Source organism: Onychostoma macrolepis, chromosome 04 (genome assembly GCF_012432095.1).
Source record: "Onychostoma macrolepis isolate SWU-2019 chromosome 04, ASM1243209v1, whole genome shotgun sequence".
In the NCBI taxonomy this organism is placed as follows: domain Eukaryota; kingdom Metazoa; phylum Chordata; class Actinopteri; order Cypriniformes; family Cyprinidae; genus Onychostoma; species Onychostoma macrolepis.
The window spans coordinates 33,518,609-33,526,108 of NC_081158.1; the positions used below are offsets into that span (position 1 = coordinate 33,518,609).

Below are 7,500 nucleotides of genomic sequence, written 5' to 3' on the forward strand. Positions count from 1 at the left end.
AATATATAATTAATTAATATTTGTATAATAATAAAGTATTATAATTAAGTAATGTACACAATAATGGTTCTGTTTATTTGAAGTTTCTTGTTGAACCGATTCAACCAGCCTGAATTAGACTGACTTATAAGTTTGAGACTGATTTTAGTCTATAAATATAAATTGTCTAGAGTATTTTACCACTGTGTTGTATCTACATTGCCAAAAGAATGACATTCAAGAACCAAATCATTTAGTTCCAGTGTTATTAAAAAAATCTAAATGTTCCAAACAAAAACCGGTTCTCAGTTCCGTAGTTCTCTGGAACCTCATTTGATGGGAATCATAAGGGTGGAAATAGCATAAATCAGGTCTGTTTTTGCTTTGTCGTCTGCTCAAGGTCAGTAGATCGAGCTGTTCAGCAGGACGCAGATGTTTCTGCTGCAGATATCGAGCAGTTTCAGCTCTCACAGTGAATCTGACTCATGTCAGCGCGGCCTGCGCTCCATTTATCCCTCATGATTATGATTGGAAGAAGAGAGGGATTCATTAAATGCTCTTATTTACGCACGCGGGCCGCTCGCTGCGCTCTGGATGTACCCGACATGCATGCTTCAGAGAGAGTGTTTTTATTTTAAAACTCACATCTGTATGATTACCCAGCATTTTCATTATCCTTATCCTTTTTTTAGCGATTTAATGGAGTTCAATGAGCAGAGATTAGCTAATGGACCCTGAGTGCATTGCATTGGGGCAAATCTTATGTGTGCATGTCACGTTCACCTGTGTGAAAATCAGCAGGGTTCACTCACAGGGTAATGGCTATGATTTAATACTGTATCGCTCAGATCCAGCTCGATGTGTCATTATAGTGGATGAAGATGCAGAGCTCGAAAGCAAACGCTCACTTTTTTCATTTTTCATTCATTTTCCCATAAGCCTAACTAAACTGACTGGTTCAGAAATAAATCGCAATTTCTTTTTAAGTAAAATGTTTGCAGAATGGATGAATTTATAATCTTGTAAGGATTTAAAAGATGATTCAGTCAAATCTGTCTGGGTTTTTGTGTTTTTATTGTACTGAAAATAAATTATTTAGGCCTAAATGTAAGATTTTGTATTTGGATTGCATACATTTTTTTTATATCCATTTGAATTATAATCAAACATAATAAACTTAATGTAATGCACATTTGTCATAAATGAAACCTTTCTGCAATATTACTAAAAAACAGAATATATTTTAAATACACATTAACAAAGTTTATATATTTATCATCAATATATTAATGTTTTAATAACTGAATAATGATTGTTCCAAAACTATATTTTAACCATGCTCATGCTTTTCCACTGAGTAACTGTTATTGTTTTCACAATTGATTTATGTTGATTTTTTTACTTTTTTTTTTTTTTTACATTCATTAAATTAAATTAATGCATTTTTATTTACAAAAATAATATGTTTATTTTTGTATTTTTTATTGTTTTGTTTTTTTTCAAATAAGCTTACCTATTTCTTAAATCTTATGTGTGCTTATTTTTTCCCCTTTTGAACAGCTACATTATGTTAGAAGATCTTTGCAACTTTCATAATTTTTTTTCTGAGTGAAAAGTGTTGGGCAGGGCTTCATTTTATCCATTGCAGTTTGATTGGATGATGAAAAGTGTCCTTGATGACACCATCTGACAAGGAAAGTTGTTTCATAATTGGAGTAAGTAATTATACGCTGTTGAAAGGTTTTTTTATTATTATTTGAATAACATGCACACTAACACCAGAAATATGTTTTTAAGAAATAGTTTTTATGTAGAGATGCACCGATTGACCGGCCAGTGATCAGAATCGGCCGATTTGTCACATGACCGGCCCGGATCGTTGACCGGCCGATCAGTCTCACGTCTAGCCGATTCCGAACCGATCCTTTTATTGCCAGCGGCGCAGGCATTCAGTATAAACAGCGACTGATAATGTATTTCTGTCGTGCCAGATGAGGCTTGCACAGCCTGAGTGAGTGTGTGAGAGAGACAGCACACACAAAGTAACTCACAGAAATTTATAGATGCATACTGCGGTAGAAAAAAAGAAAGAAAAGATATTTACAAAATATGATTTAGATAAGCAACATTATACAGCCATGATGTTTCCCCCGAATATCAATATCAACACGATTGCAATGTGGCACTGATTTTATACATTAGTGTTTTATTTTGTTTTATTTGATAAAATTAAGTGACTTAGATTTTAGACAAAATATTGAGTATTTGCTCAATTTCGCTGACGAAAATAGCCACAGCAGAATTGTTGTGTGTCTCCGAGAAACACAGCGGTGTTTCGTTACTGAATGAATCCACGTTTATGAACGAATCGAGTGAGTCAATGATTCAGTGGCCCGTTCGTAAGGACAGTCACTTGCCTCGGTTCTGAATGAATCAGCTGTTTGAATGAATCGGTTGAATGAATGAATAAATGACTCACTCATTAAAACAGACACTTGCCGCCACCTATAACTATAATTTTGCAGTGATAGTTTGTTAATACTAATTTAATTTGAATGGTAACAACTCTACAGTTTCTTATTATGCTAACTGAATTAATTGAAACAAAGAATTTGATGTTAAAGATGACATTTAATAAGGTTAGGGGAAAAAAATGACCATTCATAAACATAGTGGGAAATGACATCCGTTTTGTTACATACAGCAACTCATTTTAAGTTAACTATTTCTTCCTCTTTCCAGTCACAGAGCACTTTATTTTGAGAGTTGTTTAAGTGAGAGAAAAGCTGTAACTTAGTCCATTTTGGGAGAATTGTAATGTTTAATAATTTATTTTATTATGTAAATAATTTTTGCATTGAAATTTGTATAGATATTTGTTTATATATGCTGTCAATTATAGTTCTTAGAAAGAAAATCGGTATCGGCATGTCACACTTACAGAAAATCGGAATCGGCCAAGAAAATTGCAATCAGTGCATCTCTATTTTTATGTCATATTCACTTCACATAGCTACTTTCTCGTACATAACCAATAAACACTTTTGTTTAATGAAGTTCAATTAAGTTGACAGAAGCATTGCTAAACTTCAGAGCACTTGATTTGTCTTTAAAGGTTTATGCATTTTCACCAAAACTGATTTTGAGGGGTATTTTTTACTTCCGGAGCAAGCTGAGCTTTATTATCCCACAGATTAATTTTTCAGCATGCCGCTCTGGATCTGCACTTTACTGTATGAGCTGGCAGATTAGCACAGATGTGTAACTATTAATAGACGCTGTGTGCAGAAACACAGGTGCCTTTCCCATCCTGACACCTGTGCGTTGACCGGATGACTCGCAATAACACTGCATTTATCTTATATGCTGCAAGGACGTGGTGTTTTTGCTTCATTCTGCATTAATGAGGTTGTGATGCTCACATTGTCAGGTGCAGAGGGTTAAAACGAGAGTTTTAACTCTGTGCTATTTGAAAATCCTTTACCTAATTTCATGTTCCCAGGCAAAAATGACCAGCCTTTTACAAATTACTTGTAAATCTCTTTTTATGCTATATTATTAGCAAATCTTGGATTCAATCTTTTTGTCACCTTGTTTTCTTTCTTTTAGCACAGGTTTTGTATTTCTTTTTTTAAACGGATTGATCGTAGGCCTCATTGATCTGAGCTCATGCACCTCAGTTTTTGAATGAAAAAATTATATAATTTTTGCATAATTTTGGCAATATTTACTCAAACCTGAGGTGCTTGAGCTCATATTTGGTATTAATATAGCATAATTATTATTATTTTTTTTTGGTAGGCCATCCATTTTTGACCAACACCACAAGTATAACAGGGTGTAAAAGTGTGAACGTGATTTTTAGAATATAGCATAATAATAATAATAATTAGTAGTAATAGTAGTAGTAGTTGTAGTAGTATTTGTTTTTGTTTAGTATTTATTTATTGAATAATTATATATTTTTAGTGATTAGACAACCAAACTGCAACTATTATGAATGTTTAATAATTACAAAAATAACAATAATAATAATAATAATAATTATTATTATTATTATTATATAAAATAACAAATCATTTCGGATTTCATTATATTATCATGAAAATCAATATCTTCATTGTTATTATTATTATTATTATTATTATTAAAAAAAATATTACAATGATAAATAAAAATGATTAATTACAACAAAAATTGGAACAAAAAATAGTCCAATCATTTTTATTGTTACATTTTGTTTTGTTTTTTTAATAATTTTTGCCCTTCACCACCAGTGTAACAAGGTGGGAAAAAGTCCCAAAAAAGTACAAAAGTTATTTTGGAAGTTGACCCTGTGTCAACAAAGTCAGTAGGTTTTAGTCCAATGCGATGACATTGACATTAACTAGCATTTTGAAGAAATGAAAATCCTCTCCGGGTCAAAATGACCCGAACACAACTGTTTAAATCTGGTTTAAAGGGGTCCTATTATGCTTTTTTACAAAGTCTTGATTTTGTTTTGGGGGTGTACTAGAACATGCTCTCATGCTTGGTGGTTCGAAAATCACATTATTTTTCACATAATTTACATTATTACAACACCTCTCTCCCCAGCCTGACACAAACGGCTCGAATAGTTCCGGGTTTGGTGAAGGCCCGCCTTCCCAAAAACTAAATGTGCTGTGATTGGTTAGCTGTCCCAGTGCGTTGTGATTGGCGAACAGCTTGGATGGCGTTTCAGTACTGCCCTGCCCCTTGCCAAAACAGCAAGTTCGTCAATATTGCCATATCAATTTAGACCTCGAGAATACTGAACAAGAGGATCGCGCAGAACCTTTGCATGCACGGATATTGCAAGATATATTAAAGTCGTAACATTATTGTTTTTTTTTTTTTTTTTTGTGGCTAAATCACATTTTAGATAGGATGTCAACAACAGCTTAAAAATAACTGCATTTACTATGTACATATAAGTGCAACGGTAATATGTATTATGTTTATTGTTAATTCTAACATTATAACATGAATTGCAGTGAAACTGTCATACAATTGAACTTATTTATACCATAGTCCCACAGACTTAGACTATTTGTGGCGGCATATATATGCAAATTAATTCTCTGCCAGCAGGAGGCGCTGTTGGAGCTGGAGAGAGAGAGCGAGGTGTCCCTAGTAATGCTGTACACAAAGCAGAGCTCCGCTCACAAACGCTGCTTTATCCGACATTACATGCAAGATGAAATGAAAATGACATCCAAAAGTTTCTGAAAACAGTCAGTTTCCTTCTGAAATACAGTGATATCAAAACACCCGCACCGGGTTTTGATTTTGAAACGTGCAGTGCTCAACCAAGCGCTCTCCCCACCCGCCAACCATTAGAATTTCTGTAGGCGGGATATATTTTAATGATATTCTAATGGGCCAATTTGTGATATCACAAATACAGGAAAACAACTTTGTAGTCCAAACGAGCCGTTCGTTCTAGTTATTGAAAAGGGATTTAAAAAAAATGAAATATCTCCCATTGGAGTTGACTTTGAGATTTGTAACTTTGTAGATCTATTTATGCCCAAACATACACACTACACACTGACTAAAATTCAGAAAGTGAAAAAACATAATAGGACCCCTTTGTAGAGTCTGTAGAATCACTCAGTTGTGGCACTCCTGTTGTATGAAGTGTTAAACAGATAGTTTGTCTGTGTTTTTAGACTATGCTCTCTGCCCTTCAGATGGACCGAAGCTCGTGAGGGTGACCGGGTGGAATTACACCCGTCTCTGCCGGTTTGTCGTAGTCAAGGACACTGCAGGAGTGTGGAAATATCACACACGTCACTGTCTCACCGCAGACAAACACATGCTGCTCAATACTTTCATGTGTTTAAAGGGTTCAGGCTTCATGTTGGGGTCCTGATCACCCCGTCTGGGTTGTTTTTGTTTGCATTACTCAGCTATAATGCAGACATACAGGAGTCAGAGTCAGTGATCTTGGCAGTGATAGTTTTATCTGTGCTTGGACTCTCTGTCCGTCTGTCTGTCTGTCTGTCCGTCTACAGGCACGTGTGCTGAATGTTTAATAAGCAGGTGAACGTCTGCAGTGCTGCTGTCTGAAAGAGATCTGGCAGTGCTTTTCAGTCCGATGCAATATTTAGTTTTAGATTTTCTATGTATATCCAGTCCAATCTCAAGCTCTCTCTCTCTCTGACTCAGTTCTGGCTATTGATCAGTCTGCCTGTGAGCTCCTGCTTTATGTGTGGATTATTACTAACACAGCGTCATGGCTTATTAAACACACACACACACAGATGTCTCCTCTTGCTCTTCGTGGAGTGAGCTGTTGTATTGCTGTGGTCCTGTAGCTCAGCGGTAAATATCTCTGTTATGACAGACAACAATTACAAATGATCTAGACTCTGGGATGTGTTAGAGGATGTCAGTCTAATATGCAGAAAAATCCCAGTATGCAGAGACAAATATACATATGACTGGCAATTTCAAAATATTGCATTATTATACATAATAATAATATAAAATTTTCATAATGCAAGTTTTTGTTTAATGATTTTTATTTAATATTATAATATATTTATTTATAATAAACCAATTAATGTTGTAAATTAAAACACCACAATAATATCTAAATTAAAATCATTATTAATGTTATTATTAAATATTCATTACAGGTTTTTTTGTTGTAGTCTAATGATTTTTATAATTGCAATATTTTTAATTTAATAAAATAATTGTTATTATTATTATTATAAATAATTACTACAAAAATTTATATGAATATCATTATTAAATAGATAAATATTCAAAAACATTTTTAGTCTAATGATTTTTATAGTCATTTGAAAAAGTGGAATAAAACTAATTATTAATCTGTTTATCAATTGCAAATAATTTGTTTTGGTAAAAAACTGTATTTTAGACTTTCATCAGAAGTGCAGTTCTGCATTTTTAAATGCATTGTAAATGTATTGAGTTTTAGTGTTTTATGAATAAATCTAAACTGACAGGAAGGAGTAATTTAAAGGTCGCTCATGCTTATTGTTGTTTTAAGGACAGACTTGAAGTCAGAGATTGAATATTACTCTTGAATCTCACTGATAAAGACTGAGTGTGTGTGTGTGTGTGTCCACTTTAATCAATAGGATCATTTTTCCAGTTCCAGTCAGATTGTGATTAAATCTGCATCCTGACACACTTGTTGCCTGTTGTTAAATGAAAGCGTGGTTAATGCAGATTTATGCGGCGCAGAATAGGTCGCTAATATGCTAATAGACGAGTTATGCTGATGCTCTCATCAGGTTGAGGACGTGTGGATTTTTCTGCGTATGTTTAACATGTTTAAGTGCTCTTGAAGTGGCTTGTTTTTCTGAGATAAACATAATGCTTGGCCCGGTTTGCGGAGGAGAAACGAGAAACAATAGACTTGATTACCTGATCGATGGGCCGTGATTTACATCCGCAGTTTGCTTGATCCAAAAACATCAGGTGAGACTATAATGCGATAATCTTGAGACTTGATGAAGATGC

At 34.1% G+C, this 7,500-nt stretch overlaps 1 protein-coding gene across 8 annotated transcripts in view; it reads left to right on the forward strand.

The window, feature by feature from the left end:
* osbpl8 (oxysterol binding protein-like 8) overlaps nucleotides 1–7,500 on the forward strand; it is a 96,786-nt gene that overhangs the window by 61,562 nt on the left and 27,724 nt on the right. The window lies entirely within an intron of this gene.